Source organism: Trachypithecus francoisi, unplaced genomic scaffold (genome assembly GCF_009764315.1).
Source record: "Trachypithecus francoisi isolate TF-2019V2 unplaced genomic scaffold, Tfra_2.0 Lachesis_group16, whole genome shotgun sequence".
Classification (NCBI taxonomy): domain Eukaryota; kingdom Metazoa; phylum Chordata; class Mammalia; order Primates; family Cercopithecidae; genus Trachypithecus; species Trachypithecus francoisi.
The window spans coordinates 33,312,839-33,330,377 of record NW_022681461.1 but is presented as its reverse complement, the minus strand read 5'-3'; the positions used below and the strand labels follow the sequence as shown (position 1 = coordinate 33,330,377).

Below are 17,539 nucleotides of genomic sequence, written 5' to 3'. Positions count from 1 at the left end.
CTGGTTAAAGTTACATAGGTGTCTTTGCTTCAGGACCTCTCACATCCTTTACTGTGCCAATGTGCATTGTAACTCTCCAAGAGGGAATGCTGTGTGTTGACCAGGGAGCCCTATTTCCAAAAAGCACCTTGTTAGTAACATGGAAAGAGTTGAGCAATTCCTAAAAATAGTTAAACATAATTACCACATGATTCAGCAATTCTACTCTTAATTCTAAAGAATTGAAAGGAAGGACTCAGATACAAGTATACCAGTGTTCATAGGAGCATTATTCACAATATCCAAAAAGTGGAAATAACCTAAATGCCCAGGAACAGATGAGTGCATAAACAAAATATGATATACACATACAATGGAATAGTATTCAGCCTTTAAAAAGAGGGAAATTCTGACACATGCTAACACATGGATAAACCTCAAAGATATTGTGCTGAAATAAGTCAGACACAAAAGAGATATTCAAAAGGACAGAGCATGATTCCTCTTATACGAGGTAACTAGGATAGTCAAGTACATAGAGACAGAAAGAAGAACAGTGATTAGCAGGGGCTGTGGGGAAAGAGGAATGGAAAGTTGTTATTGAAAATAAACACAGTGAGTGAGAAGATGAAAAAGTTCTGGAGATGGATAGTAGTGATGTGTGCACAAAATTATGAATATATGTAGAAATACTGAATTGTACTATTCAAAATGGTTAAAATGGTAAATGTTACGGTATGTTTATTTTACCGCAATTTTTTAAAAAGAGAATGTGGGCAGAGTACCTAATAGGATGCCTGATACCTAGCAGACAATTGTAAAGGTTTAAAAAGCACCTTGTTAGGCCAGTAGTGCTCTTTGGAATTACTTAGGATGCTCTTTGGGAACATCCCCTACTCCCAGGAGGATGAGAGTAGAGCCCATCTCCTACTCTGAAAAGGATGGGAGTAGAGGATGAGTCAGTATTTGCTCCTGATTGGTGGAAATGGTGGCTGTAAATGGCCCCTCGCTTCCTGAGAAAAAGAAAAAAGAGAAGCTGAAAAGGAGATGAGATGGTGGTTTGGAAGAACTGCAGAAGGTGTTCTGAGCACGTAGCACTGTGCCTGATATAAATTCTCAGGAATTGAGGAAGGGAAAGAAAGGAAAGAGGATAAAAAGGGGACTGGATGTTGGTGTGACGGGAGAAGGTGGTAATGAAATAGAGAGTGATGGAAGAAGAACTACTTAGACTCAGCTGATCCCAACATGAGCAAATGCCAAGATTTGTTTGGATTTCATTCATTCATTTGACAATTGTTTAGTGAGCTCCATACCCAACACTATGTGTCAGCGACCATTCTAGGTGCTGGAGACTATTCAGAAAAAAACCCGTACATATTATATTCTAGTGGATTGGCATTAGTGTTTTATTTTGGTTGTCTGTGAAATACAAGACTCTGCAGAAAGTTGGGTTAGCCAGGAAGCAGATGCTGAGACAGAGTTGGGAGTGTAAAAGGTTCATTGGAGAGTTACACCGCTGAAAAGAACAGAGCAGAAGCTGGATTAGGCAGAGGGTGCCATCAGACTGTGATGCCATCCAAACAGAGGCCAGCCCACTGGGATGCTGTAGAGCAAACATTGCTGTCACGCAGTAGAAGAGTTCTATGCTGGATAGAAACAGCTAGGCTGTCATACCACTCCCTGCAGAAGCCCACCCTGAGAGGAGTGTGTCTTTGCTATCACTGTCTTGCTTATTCATCGAGTAGGGTCCTTCCTGGGAGCTGGAAAGCTGAGGTAGACCCTGAAAGAATTAACACCATCAATGAACCACAATCCATGTAGCTGGAGATCTGAGCAGCAGAGCTCTGTGTCTGCACAAGACATTGGGGGAAACCATAGGTCCCCTATCATTATACTTCCCAGTTTGTAATAAAGCATGAGTTGGGTACATACACTTTTGAAAATGGATTTCTGCCTCAGCTCTTCTCCTGTTGGCTTTATCACTCACACACACACACACACACACACACACCACACACACACACACAGAGTCACTGGGATTTCAAAACCTCTCAAGACTGTTCTTTCTCAAACCTAGAGTACTATTCCTCCTTGGAGAATAGTGGTGTGTGTGTTTGTGTGTTTTAGTGAAGGCTGGTGACCTGTTGCTTTTTCTTTTCTCCCAGGAGGCACCAAGAAAGGGCACAAGCTTCAGCATCAGGCAGACCTTGTTCTCTACTTTGTACTTTGGAGTCCCCAAAGCAAGTCCCTAAACTCCACTGCTCTGAGCCCATTTCTTCATCTTGCAGCAGGCATCTCATCTCATACGCAATGAGATAAAGGCACAGATGATGTGGCACAGTACTCACTAAAGGGTCACTGGCATCTTTTAAAAAGCACTGATACTGCACCCTGTGTAGAATAATTGTGAGAAGACCATAGCAAGGACCATAGTTCTGAGATTAGTGTACAGAGGCACGAAGGAAATGCACTAGCTCAGCATGCACCCAAGTTGTAAAATCCTCCAATGATATTGCCTAAAGAGTCTGTCTTTATCTTAAACTCAGTGCAACCTATGGTTCACACAGATGTCTCTTTGGTACCTTCCTGGGGCCATCAAAAAGGTGGTACCACTTTTGGAAGCATCAAGAGGACCTCTTGTACTGGGCCCCGTATTTCAAAGGGCTCCACTCTGACCATTCTCCAGCCATGCCTGACCCCACACAGTGGGAAGTCCATGTGGCCGAAGTGATGTCACCACCAAAAACCCACTCTTCTTCTCCTTGTGGATTCACTCCAGGCATCTGGAACCCCAGAACTCCCTGTGCAAATGGGCTGTGCTACTTCTGGGGCCAGCATGGACTTCTTTCTCAAATGGATTTGGGATGGTCCCCGCAAGAGTGGATCAGGTCTCCAGTGTGTGCATCCTGAGGCTTGAGGAGTGGCCATGGGGTGGCTATTTGTGGAACTGTGGATGAAGTTAGATGTGGAGATGCTCATGGTTGAAGGTGGAACAGGGGTTTGAAGAGAAGGGGGTTGGGTCACAGGCAGGAGGCTAAGGACTGCTCTCCTTGTGCCAGCACATTCTAGCCGAGATAGTCAAGGAGTCTCTGATCATTCTAAATCAAACCTGGCCTTCCAGGTTGCTGTGATAGTATATTTGTTAAGACAAGAGATGAAAACACATTTTTATTTAACAGGTTTTGTTAGCTAGCTTTGGAATTTTTAAATATTTAGATCTATGCATTTATTGGTCTCCATTTGCAATCTTGCCCCAGGCTCTGTAAATACTAGAGGCAGGCCTGGGAAAATTCTCACAGCCTTAGAGTCAGTAGACCTCAAATACCAGGAGAGAAGATGTGCAGTGCAGATTTTAAAAATCCATGAAAAATCATTAAGGAGTATTAGCGCATCAGGACTCAATGAATACCTTGACAGTTGCCAGACAGCAAATGGTGCAACATGCAAACATTTGTTGTAGTCTAATATATTTTAAAACAAAATAAAGCATTTTTATTTCTAATCCAAGTGCTTCCTGATTTGGCTGTGCTCTATAGCCAACAGTGAACATCTGTAGACCATGTCCCCGTATATGGACCATCTGTACAACACAGTCCTTTGTGTTGCCCATCTATACAGCATGACCCATTATACTGAAGAGTGGCTTTATGGAATGACCCCCTTTCCCCTACTGGAAATCTGTTAGGCACATTAAGCTAACAGTCTCCTTGGGGTACTGTTGGGCATAGCTGTATTGCCCAACCACACAGCTGCGTCTTTCATCATCAACTCCAAATCATCTCTCTCCCCTCTGCATGTAGCCAGTACTCTCTTCTGCCTAGATTTTTAAAAGGCCAAATTCCTGTCCACAGAAAGAGTTTATGTGTGAGACCAAGGGCCCATGGTGGAAGCGGCCCATTTGTGCCCCAGCCTCCCCTGACTACCAAGGAAATTCAGAGCCCAGTCAGCAAATGCTATCCAGTCCAGGTGCCTCCTTTGATACTGCACAGTAACTGAGATGCTAAGGTAGTGGCTTATTCAGGGGAAGAGCTAGCAAATGAGACAACCAGGAAAAGAAGCCTGGGTTCTTGTTTTTGCTCTGTGATTACTTCCTTTAACCCTGCCTGTTCTAGGACCTTAGCTTGTATTAAAACTTGACCTGGCTGTGCTGAACTATCATTAGGCATACTTACTCATAACCCTCAGTGGAGGCAAAGCTGCCATGGGAAATCCTGGGCTCTTGATCCATTTTACCCTTTGCCGTAGATACCAAGATGCTGGTTGCGCTCTGGCCAGCTGGCCTAGGATTAGTGCTGCTCCAGGCATATAAGCTGTATCATGACAGAGGCAGTATGGCAAGATGTAGTGAGTACTGATCTGGGAATCTAGAGACCAGGCTCTAATTTAGTGACTAAGCCAAGTCAATTCTGACTAGAGCTTGTGCTCTGAAGTGAGGAGCCTTCAGAATCCACTCTGTCTCTACCACATAAGCAAATTACTTGACCACTCTGAACCTCAGTTTCTTCGTCTATTCAACAGGAATCATACTTGCATTACAAAGTTCTTGGGGGATTCATGTGTTTATCACAAAGCTGGCCATTAATAAATATTGATTCCCCTTCACTTTTAAAATTCAAGGAGTTGAATCAGTTGATCTATACAGCTCTGACATGCATTTATGATGTACCTTGGCTTCATATTCCAAAAATTTCTCCAGGATCCATGATATATTCTCCTCTTGGGCCATTTTCCTCCTCAACCCAGCTGTGTTCATTGAAAAGTTTGCAGCCTGGGCTAGTCCACCTGGCAGTTGGCACTATTAATGATTCACCAAGAAGATGGATCCAGGAAGTGACTTGTGACAAGAATACTTTCTGTGTGGTTTGAGAGAGGTTCCAGTAGGGCTTTGAAGTCAATGGGCATGCCATCCTGAGGCATGGGAACCACAGCGATCACGCAGGCAGGGGAAGCTCCATTCAAGGAGGCTGCAGCTGCACAGAGCAATGCCAAGGCTTCATCTCTTAGCATTACTTCCCCTGGGCTTCAACCTCAGGACTGGTGCATAGAGCAGGGTACTGAGGGGTAATGCCAAGCTATCAGAGAGTGAAAGAGAAATTCTATACCACCAGACTGAAAGCCAGCAACTCTTTTGTTTACAAATAACAAAAACCAATCTGCGTTTGCTTCAGTTGAGAAGGGAAAGATCTTGAAAAACATAGGGTACAAATGCAATGAGACATCAGAATGGAACTGAAATGTTAATCCAGCTCCCTCTCTCTTCAGCTTTCGTCTCTACTTATTTTGACCTGGTTGTTCTATTCTCCTACCTCTGCAGACCTGCCTCCTCTTCTTTTCTGATTCACATAAGTACAAATGATGTCTGTCTCACATTCTCAGGTTTACACTTCACCATCCTGAGGAGAGAAAAAGGAGTAAGTCATCCAGTCTCTCTATATGCATGGATAAATAGGCAGGTGTAGATGTAGATACAGACATAGACATAAATATGGATACATATCAATCTGGATTTCAAATCCACAAAGAGGAGGTTCTGAGGCATCCATCTTGGTTCAGGTACTCACCCCTCTTCTGATCAATAACCTCCAACATTTGGCATATTTGTTAACAAGAATCCCCACAATGACTGAAGGGGCAAGAAGTAGGTGAGCCTGGCATATGATTCAAAAGGTGTTCACAGCAGCCTAATGAGTTTGGCCACTATGAGGGCTAGAATCATGATTCTAACAGTCAAAGGGAGCCCAATAGTTATAGGATTGCCACATACCAATAGTGAATAAACAGTGAACCTTAGCCAACAGGAAAGCCTGCCTTGATTGAGCTATCATCATGGACACATTCTGGGCCCTTATTATCATGAATTTTTGCTGCAGCATTTACTCTGAGTTCAGACTGTCAGTAATTCAGACTTGGGTCTTCATCTTTTGTGGGTTTCCACAAAAGACTGTCTACACAGTGCCACAGCTCACCCTCTTTCCCTAACCTGAGCACCCTGTGTGACTTGTATTCTCTCTAGAAGCTGCATTCTTTCCGAAGAATCATTATTCTGAGGAGCACTAAAAAGAGGAGCTTAAAATACTTTGGGTATCAAAAGTAGGAGCAACAGATTGCCATTTGTGTGTACTTTCTTCTATCTAAAACTTCCAATTTAAAAATCCTTTATGGGAATGGAGAGCATTAGGACAAATACCTAATGCATGCGAGGCTTAAAACCTAGATGATGGGTTAATGGGTGCAGCAAACCACCATGGCACATATGTAACAAACCTGCACGTTCCTCACATGTACTCCAGAGCATAAAGTAAAAAAACTCTTTACTAAACACTTCTTAACCATGTAACTACCTCAGCATCACCTTAAACAAAGAACTACTTATTAACATATCAAGAATTTAACATACATTCTTCATTGACCTTTTTTATTCTCATCCATTGTGCTTACTATGTTCAACAGCATTCCACTGAACTTCTGCACTTGATTTCTGGGAAGATCTGATGTCCTTCTGAAGTTTATCTCTGTGATCTCCCAAGTTGTTGAGTTAAATCAGAGACAATATTGTCCCTCTAATCACTAATAGTTCTTTCTGAAAATCCAAAATCACTTTAGAAAACGTTTTCATAATGAACTGGGGGCAATGTCTTAGCATCCTCTCTCACAGTGGGAACAAGAAGAGTACCCACTATCAATGCAGTTGATACTGTGCTGGAGATTCTGTTCAGCACAATAAGGTCAGGAAAAAGAACTAAGGCTTCTATTCCTGTGATCATGGTGAATGACTACGGGCTGCTGCTTCACTCTTCAAAATCAAATCTATGGGAACCATTAAAGTGAGAGGAAAATTTGGATTATGGAAACAGCAACAAAATCTGGAATACTGAGAAACTCCTGAGGATGTTGAAGTCAGTGTTAAACTAGAGTGAGAGGTGGAGTGTGGAACGATGTGGGAGGAAGGTAACTAAAGCCCTGAGAAAGGATGACCAGAGATGGTAAGAAGACAATTAAGATTCCAGGTTGCATTCTTGCCTCTCCCTTGAATTGCCTTAGGCCCTACATTGGCTGCATTTTCACTTAGAAATCAGCTGATACAACCCAGTCCACCAATGCTAGGGAGTATGAGAGTAATAGGAAAGTCCTTTAAAGATAAGAAATTAATGAAAACTGGTAGGGAGAGACTAGCCTCCCTAAACTTTCATTTATCTGTTCACTTTTACCTCAATATGCCCAAAACTTTTTAGTACAGACTTAGGAGATAGCTGCTTTCTCCAAATACTGTTTTGGCCTAATGGTCTAAAGTCAAAACCCTGTGGATAGTTGCCTGGTAGAATGGCAAAGAAATATTAATAGTCAGCAGTGGTGCTATGGTTGTTTCTGTGACACTGTACCTTGGAACTAAGCCCACTTTCTTTCTTAAAGTTTCCAGCACTGACAAAGATGAGGACCGTGAATAGACCTTTTTAAGTACATACTACCTGACAAGAGTCCATGACCATTGAATGGGTCATGAGCTCACGGGCTAAAATAAACAGACTCCTGTTTAATACCACAGACTGCAACATATATCATTCAAAGCAGACCTATTAGAACAGAGGACAAAGCTTTCAGTAAAGCCTGCTAAGATATTTAAGGAAATGAGAAAAAATATTACCAATATGAAACAAGAACCAAAATAATAATGAAAATAATCAAGTGGAAGTATTAGCTATAACAAATAGAATAGTTGGAAAAAAGAATACAGTATGATAGATGTGGCTAAAAATGAATTAATAAAATATAAGATCATATTGAGGTTTCATAAAAGATGATAAAAAGAATAAAAGAAAGAAAATATGAAAGAAAAGCTAAAATAAATGGATAGTATAAGTCAAGATGCCAACATCCAGAAGCTAGAAACTCTAGAAGGAGAGGAAAATAAAAATGAAGAAAAATATTTGGAGAAAAAAATGAAGATATATTTCTCAGAATTGAATACAAATGACATAGATTAAAATAGCCCATACACTGTCAAATATAAGAGATTAGAAAAAATTGGCACCTAAATATAGTAAAATTTAAAGACATCAAAAGCAAGAACAATTATCAATACTTTTAGAAAGAACAGCTCAACCACAGAAGAATAAACATCAGAATAACATCAGACTTCTCAATAGCAACACTGAATGCAAGAAGATAACAGCAAAATGGCATAGCACTTTTAAAGTAATAAAGGAAAGGAGGAAGAATAAAGGGAAAAAGCCAAGGTAAGTATAATGGCTGGAAAATATTAAGAAAGATGACAAAAATATGTTCTAACATGACAATAGTAATAATAAATATAAATGTATTAAACTCACCATTTAAAAGACACAGATTCTCAAATTCGATTAATAAAAGAGGCTTCAAATATAGTTACTAGAGGAGCTCACTGAAAACAAAAAGATACAAAAAGACTTAAATAGATGGAAATATATAACAAGAAAATATTAGCCGCAGAAAGGCTGCAGTAACAATCCTAATATTCGATCAGAATATTTAAGAAAAATATGTCTTAAAAAAACAAAAAAGATCTCATATACAAATAAAGGGAAGTAATAAAAAGACATGTTTATTATAAACATATACACACCTAATTATACAGACTCAAAGCATACCAAGTAACAACTAACAAAACCGAAGAGAGGTAAGTGAAGTAATGTAAGTTACCAATTTTAACCCACCACTTTCAGAAACTGAAATTTATAGATCAAGCAAAGAAACATATGTAGAGTTATCAAAGATATGTAAAGAATTATGCAACACACAAACATAAAATCCATAGAATTCTTTTTGAGTTTATACAGAAGAATTTTACAAAAATAAACCTTTATGATGCCAAATTGGCTTGGCATTTCAAGGCTGCTTTAGTATTATGAAACCTTTACATTAACACTTTTTTTCACAACTGCCGTGACTGAGGAAAGAGTGAGGAAATTGCACTCGGGCTTTTACATGCTTTCATCTGGAAATGACACACATCCTTTCACTTACAAATATTGGCTAAGGAAATTAACAAGGTTATGCTTAACTTCAAGAGGCTGGAAAATAGAATTCTCCTATATCCTGGAAGAAATGGATACTAGATATGAGTGACAACAGCAATGTCTACTAGGGGCAATTTTAATGAAGATGAAAATCTACAAGATTTAAATATGCATGTAGCAATACTGAGAAACCTTAAAAAACAGCTCAGACTAAAAAAATTAGAAAACAAAGAAAATAAGCTACAAAACACAATATCATTTGCATAAATATAAAATTCATGCACATATTGAAAATACATACATATTTAAAAATATTTTAAATGGTATCTATAGGGAAAAGACAAATAGCAGTAGAGTATGGGATAAAGATAAAGAGAATAAGTAAGTCAATAAATAACAGAAGGGCTTTGTGAGACCAATGATAGTAGCATGCTATGAACAGAAGAGCATGATTAATTCTACCCTCTGATGCTGAATTGCTGTTGTTGTTCTTGTTTTAAGGCATAGGGTTCAGCTTAGAAAAGAATAAATCGACTTCATTATTTTCAGATGACATTATAATATTCCTAGAAAACCTAAAAGAACATACATAGAAATTTTTAAAATTAGTAAGTTTATCAGTGTTCTTGGATTCAAAATCAATGTAAATAAATTTGTTCCATTTGTACTAACTGGCATGATTAGTTAAAAAATGTAATTTTATAAAAGATTGTTTGCAATGATATGTTTAAAAAACTTTAAGGGCCTAAAAATAAATCTAACTGAATATGGAAAAGATTTTAATGAAGAAAAATACTAATTTTATTGGAGCACTCAAAATCATAAAGCTGCCTGTTATTACTAAATTGATCTATATATTTAATACAATCTGAATTTTAAAATGCCAACAAGTCTTTATACGTGTATGTAAGGGTAGAGGGCTTAACCCAGCAAAAAAAAAATAGTGATAACTTTGAAGCACAAGGGAAAAAAAAAACCAAGAGGAATAGGAAGATGAAAAGAAGAAAGAGAAAAAGAGAAAGAGGAGAGAAAGGAGAAGTTGTTTGGAATAGTGATTACTGACCTTCACAAATATTAAGAATTATTACAACATGTGACATTATCACAGGCGAGTAACCAATGGAATTGAACAAAAAGCCAAGAAACAGACCCCCATGTATGTGAAAACATTTATAACAAATCAGATCAATGGAGGAAAAAATGTAATTCAATAAAATATGCTGAGACAATTGGTTATACACATTGAAATAATTAAAATTGGATCCCTATCTCACTCCACACATTAAAAATAAATAAATCTCAGCTGGATTTAAGTGTGAAGGGCAAATCCTTAAATAAAGGGGAGTGTCTTTGTGACATTAAGATATTTAAGAGCTTCTTAAACAAAGTGAAATAGTACAAACCATAAAGAAGACAAATCTGACTTCATTCAATTTAATACTATGTATATTTCCAGACTCCTGAAGAAAGCAAAAAGACAAACTGCAAACAAGAAGAAATTATTTGCAGCATTAAAACTAACAAAATGATAGTATTCAGAATATATGAAAAACCATAAATCATTAAGAAAACAAGTAACTCTAGATTGCCCAAAAATGGGCAAAAGGCTTGAATAAACACTTACGAGAAAAGAAAACTTGAATGGGCAATACATTTATGAAAAGATGCTCAGCCTCATTGTATTTTAAAGAAATGCAAATTTAAATCAAAATGAGATAACATTTCACAGACGTTAGACTGATTTAAAAAATTTATACGTACTACAGTTATCCCTTAGTATCTGCAAGAAACTGGTTCCAGGACCCACCACAGATACCAAAATCTGAGGATGCTCAAGTTCCTTCTATAAACTGGCATAGTATTTGTTTATAACCTATGCACATCCTCTTGTATATGTTTGTATTTTAGTTTAGTTTAGTTTAGTTTTTGAGATGGAGTCTTGCTCTGTCACCCAGCCTGGAGTGCAGTGGCACTACCTCAGCTCACTGCAACCTTTGCCTCCGAGGTTCAAGTAATTCTCCTGCCTCAGCCTCCTGAGTACCTGGGACCACAGGCGCATAATACCACAATGGAGATGGGGTTTTACCATGTTGGCCAGGCTGCTCTTGAACTCCTGACCTCAGGTGATCCACCCACCTCGGCCTCCCAAAGTGCTGGGATTACAGATGTGAGTCAGTGCACCCGTCCTCTCCTGTATACTTTAAATCATCTCTAGATTACTTAAAATATCTAAGACTATGTAAATGCTATGTAACTTGTTGCTGTATCATATTGTTTTTACTTTGTATTATTTTTATTACTATATTGTTATTTTTTCTGAATCCATGGTTGGTTGAATCCATAAATGCAGAACCCATGGATACAGAGGATCAACTGTAATATCATGTTGGTGAAAATATGAAGCAACCAGAACACTTATACTTTGCTGGTAGCAGTGTAAATAGGTACAATTGGCAATGCCTAGTAAAATTAAATATGCACACACAACATTACCCAGCAATTCTACTCATTTTATGTCCTAGAGAAACTCTTTCACATATGGCCAAGAGATAAAGAATACTCAGAGCAATATTTTTGTAATAATAAAAAACTCAGAAACAAACCATCTGATCATCATCATCAAAACTGATACAGGTTGAGTATTCTTTATCTGAAATGCTTGGAACCAGATGTGTTCTAGATTTCAGATTCTTTTCAGATTTTAGAATATTTGCATATACATAACACGATAGCTTGGAAATTAGATCCAAATTTAAACGCAAAATTCATTTATGTTTCACATACTCCTTATACACATAACCTGAAGGTAATTTTATATAATATCTTAAATAATTTTGTGCATATTACAAAGTTTGTGTATATTTGACCATCAGAAATCATAGTGTCAATATCTCACATCTCCATCATGGCTGACTCTCAATTTATATGCTACCAATAAGTGATCATTTTTCATACTTCTTCACACATAAGTATTTGACAGCAAAAGGTATGACATGCCATTAATACAGTGAAAAAATAATGTGTTCAGGGTAACTAAGCAGCCTAGAAATATCACCAGAATACCTGTATGAACTGCTAAACAATGCTAACAACAATGACAGGCTTTCAGTCTCCACCTATGATGCTGTGTTTTGAATAAAAGGTTATTGTACATTGTATTTTATTTTTTTTTAGGTGAGAAAAAAACATCAGAAGCAGTTGAGCGACCAGGAAATAAATACCTAGGGATGACAAGGCATTCCAGCAAATGGCTTTTTAAACAATTTCCTCCAAAGTCACCTGCCTCATTAACAAGGCCTTATCTTAGAAGTTTTTTCTTAGCTTGTATAAACTGACATGATTTCTTGTTTTGTTATGAGTGTATTCTGCCTTAGTCCTTCAAAAGCCCCATCACACATTTTCACCATGTCATCTACAGGCACTTTTTCTGCTGACAATGTAGTCTTTATCATCACTATTACCACAATCTCCTTGATTCAGAACCATTTCAGCTCTTTCACCATTTGTCAATGAACAACTGGAACTTCATTGTTGATATTAAACACTTCCCCAATATTTCCTTCTCCCAGTTTACTGATGAACTCTGAAGGTATTTTTTTTTGCATATGCAAGGAAGTCATATATCATTTTTTTCTCACTTAACATATGAAATCCTTCAAAGTTACCATCTTGATCATCATCACTGAATATGGTTCCAGGCCAGAACTTGTGCCAGGCATGTCCAACTGTGTCTTTAATCACTGTGTTCCAGGCCCTGACAACAGCATATAAAGCATCCTTCATGTCAAACTCCTATTGAAAAACTTTCACACCCATGTTTCTCTGTTCACTGCTGTTAGCATACTGTTGAGGAAAGTGTTTTTATATTTACTTCATTGATCTAAGAGAACCTGGACACATGGCTGAATTAATGAAATCATATTTGAGTGAAAGTACATGGCATTAACATTATTTTTGATGAGAATTTCAGCTGAAGGATGAACAGAATGGTTGTCCAGTAATAACAAAAGCTTGCAGTTGTCATCTAGTCTGGCTTCCCTGCAGTGAACATGAGCCAATGGTACAAAATGTTTGTGAAACCAAACAGAAAAGATGTTCTTGGAGGTATATGCCTTTTTGTTAGCATAATACAATAATGAATTGGTATGAAATTCACTCTTTGAAAACAGTGAGGATGCAAGCTTTTGCCTGTCACAGCAAGTTTACACTTAGGTGTGCCTGTTGTATTAGCACACCCCAGCACAATCATTCTATCTTTGGTATCATTAATTCATGTAGGGGCTGTCTCATCAGATAGAGTCTATGCCTTTCTGGGGCAGTTACAACAACAGAGCGATGTTTCATTCACATTATGTACTTGTTCTGGCATCATTTTCATCAATGACAATCTTGGCAAACCCATCAGTGAATTTGTCTGCTTTGTGATCAGCCGTTGCTTCATCACCACAAGTCTTTACAGATTTAATGTTATGTCTTTTCTTAAATTTCTGCAACCAGCCTGTTGAATAGTCACAGTTCCCTTCAATTTTCAGTTCATTGTGATAGATCTATGCTTATTTCATAATCAACATACTATTAAATGGCATATGTTCATTGTGACACTGATCCATTATTTTAATATATGACCAAGATCTTCAGTTTCCACTTTATGCAGTATTTATCTATTTTTCACTGACCTTCATATGTCACTTTCAGCATAGAACTTCAACAGTTTATTCTTCTGTTCCTTCAGATCGTATATAGTGGTCATTCCAAAACCATACTCTTCTGTAAGATGTTTCAGGCTTACACTGCTGCATATTTTCTCCAGCAACTTGACTTTCTGTGCTGTAGATAAATATAAACACCTCCTCTTTTTCTTATCACTGCTACCCACAGGGATATCTGCAGATATTTTTGACATTTTCCACAACATCTTTACAACAGAAAGCAGAAAATAAGCAAAAACAATAACAACAACAATGAAAAGTGAGTAATGCACATAGTTCTTGGCCCCATGTAGGGCATCATGTGGAACCTAGCATTGGCATGTCCCACCTGTGTATGTATATGTGCCATTTTATTAGCCTTTGTGAGTGTGCTCACATAGGGGAATGTGGGCATGTGCAGAAAAGATATTTTGCAGCTGAAATAGGAAGAGAGAGTCTTTATTCCCTTAGGAATGTGGAATAAATTGTGTTTTGTGCACCTGGATAAAGGCTGTGGCCGATCACATGAGGTCATGTGTGGAATTTTCCACTTGTATCATTGTATTGTGCTCAAAATGTTTTGGAATTTGGTGCATTTCAAACTTTGGATTTCATATTAGAAGTGTTCAACTTGTACATTCATTGGAAAATATTCATATGAAGGAATATTATGTAGCATCAAGGGATGAGTTATGATTGCACACAATAGAAATTGGCCTCAGGAATACACTTTATTGAAAAACCAAGTCAATCACAATGAATATAGAAATGCTCCTTAGCTTATGATAGGATTACACTCTGACAAATCCATTGTAAGCTGAAAATATAAATCAAAAATTCATTTAGTACACCTAACCTACCAAACATCTTAGCTTAGCCTAGCCTGCCTTAAACACGCTCAGAACACTTACATTAGCCTATAGTTGAGCAAAGTCATCTAACACTAGGCCTATTTTATGATAAAGTGTTACATATTCATGTAACATATTGAACGCTGTTCTGAAAGTGAAAAACAGAATGATTGTATGGGTACTCACGATTAATATACACAGCAGAAAGCACCAGCATGAAGTTGAAAATTCCAAAGTTGAACTATTGTAAGTTGGGGACTGTCTTTTTAATACAATCCCACTTGAGGATACAAATGTGGTAAAGGAATATGGAAAGCAAAGGGATAATACTCATGAAAGGCTTGTGGGTACCTTGGGGAGAATGGGAAGAATATAGAGGCTTCAAGGGACACAGAAGAGGCTGCAAAAATATGAGTAAGATTTTATTTTCTGTAAGTTGAATAATGGGCAAGGTCCTGTTATATCATTATAAAATATGTATATGTGTTTTAGCCTTTGTGGTTTACTTTCCATTTTCTGTATCTTTTATCCCTACAATTGTCAATGGGTTATTCTCAAATTTGCCTATGACAGAATTCTTTCTTTCTTTTCAATGTACTTTTCGTTAGCTCATTTTAATCGAAAATGGAATTTTACATCTGGGAAAAGTTCAATTCAAAGACTGTCTATATTTAGTTAACAGGTAGCATGGCCAAACAAAAATAGGTTTCTTCAGGACAGATACTTACAGGTGGTGAAAGACTGGATGCCTCCTTGACACACTGTGGGTCTCAGAAGTGTAACTCACACAGGGTCCACACAGGCTGAATTTCTCTACACAATACCCGACAGGGTTTTTTGACTCGGGACTTTATGACAAATGAGAAAGCAGACCTTTTAAGAAAGAGTGAGCCTACAACCTATGATAACAATTTTATGCAATTTGTCATATATTGGTATGCACAGGTGGCAACCAAAAGAAAGGGAGATACAGTTAAATCTTTCCCCCTACTAAGAAGCAACTGATGACTGTCACCAGGGAGGTAAGGAAACAGACTTGCTGTCGGTGTGGTCAATATCTTTGTCATCATGCCATTTGGTTTGTACTGTGGTGTCTACTTCTTGATTCAGGTATTGACTGTTGTCTTTGAATTTTTTTTAAATAAAGTTTTAAAGATCTCAGTCTTTATCTGAAGATCTTTATGGAAGCTTCTAGTTTCCTCCAATAGCTCTGTTAGTTTTGGCTTTGTCCAAGTTGTACTGCAGTAATCTAACTCTACCCTGAACACTGCAGGTCTGTGTTCTTTTGGTGGTCAACGAAAATCCCTTTGTGAAGTCAACATTCCTTGAAGGACAATCTGATCTGAGGACTGTCATTGATTGGGGTAGAGTCAGTACTGCTTAGGCAACCTTCCAGGGTATTGCTGTTTAATTATTTCATTCAAAATTTAACAAACACTTACTAAGTATCTATAGAACAGGCACTTTTCACTTTCCTAAGCACAGATTATAGTCTTCCTTCTCCCGGTAGTTCCTCAGTATTTAGTTCTCCCCTTCAAAATGAATGAATGAATGAATGAATGAATGAAAAATAAAGTGCTTTAAGAATTAAAGACAGGGAGAGAGATTTTGAGACAGAGAAGGAATAACATTTGCTGCTAATGGGTTAGGCTCTTTACATTCTATATATACTGTATTACCTTTTCTATCTAAATAGAGTTTAGAATCCAAGTATTACTGGACTTAAGGAAGAAGTATTTGGCGGCTACTGCTTTGATCAGTGTAGCAAGCAGTAGCCTGGCAATTTCATCCTGTTGGTCAGGTAACATTTAAAAGAAAAAAGAAGTAACAATAAAAGAGTGAGGACTAACTAGGCTTTTTTACTCAGTATAACTCATGTACAGTAATTTAATTTTTCTTTATTTCTCCAAGACAAATCCTAGACCCCTTTGACAGATGTCCCTTTCCCTGCCGCTGACTTAATAATTGTCATTTAAAAGTTGGCAATAAGTTGTGCGTGTGTGTGTGCATGCGCTCACACGCGTGTGCTTGTGTGCGTGTTGGGGAAGAATCAGAAAAGAAGGGAAGAAGTTTTAATGGGGAAAATGTTCTTTATTGATTTACTTCTCGAAGTGTGTGCATTACACATATGTGACGGGGAGGGAATGCCAGTGAATACAATCTGGGACACCTCTTTTAACTATCATGCTTTACACACATGAATATGTACACTGCAAGAGATTTTATCAGGCATTTCTTGTGTACTTGAAACCTGAGGTTAAGACTTGAGAATCCCATAGGGACGTTGTGAAGTTTGAATGCGGTTAACACAGTGATTATCAAACTTTAATGTCCATTGAATTAGAGAAGCATCCTAATAAAACACACATTCCAATTCGGTAGGTCTGGGGTGGGACCTGAGGTTCTGCACTTCTAACAAGCTCCCAGGCCATGCTGACACTGCTGATCTGGAACCATACTTTGGGGATGAAATGTAGAGAAAAAGACCAGCACCTGAGTCAATAAGTGGACATCACAGTAGTAACCAACCCGCCTACACTACAGAGATACTGACCACACCACAGAGAGGCGATTCCCTTGGATACTTCGGTTAAGGTCATCACTTGCTTCTGAGTAAGAAGAAAGTAGACTTAAATGTACCCCATTTAGACTTGCTGTCCCCTACCTAGTCCATCATTCACATACTACTTAGAAGTCCAAAATTTTCTGAAATTTTGGCTAAAATTCTTTCATCAATGGGTTTCAAATCTCTACACTTTTGCTTACACACACAACAGGCCATGTTGAACAATTTACTATAGCCATTGCTGTGTGTATGTACAAAAAAACCCCCCACATTGCCCCCACAGAGAGGAAGACAAGCACTAAAGCGAAGTTGGCCAATTTTTGACATAATATGGAGATTATTTTTTCATATCTTTAAATATTCATGATACTTAATATGCTCTGCGTTCGGGGTCCATCCTAGGTGACTTGGTTTATCCAGCTCTGTGTTGTTTTCCTTCTGTTTTAGGCAGAGATGCCTACC

The 17,539-nt window shown here is 38.0% G+C and overlaps 1 long non-coding RNA gene across 4 annotated transcripts in view; it reads right to left on the bottom strand.

Annotated features, from left to right (window-relative positions):
* The window catches only part of LOC117098534, a 34,016-nt gene that overhangs the window by 5,687 nt on the left and 10,790 nt on the right, over positions 1-17,539 (bottom strand). For 2 of the 4 annotated variants that reach the window (XR_004443459.1, XR_004443457.1), the window contains exons 2-5: positions 15,240-15,359; positions 13,649-13,799; positions 5,286-5,372; positions 4,152-4,289 (exon numbers count right to left, since the gene is read on the bottom strand). This is a non-coding gene — a long non-coding RNA (uncharacterized LOC117098534). Of the gene's footprint in view, positions 1-1,371; positions 1,760-4,151; positions 4,290-5,285; positions 5,373-8,306; positions 8,378-13,648; positions 13,800-15,239; positions 15,360-17,539 lie in introns of those variants that run through there. The other 2 variants (XR_004443458.1, XR_004443456.1) reach the window with 2 other exon arrangements.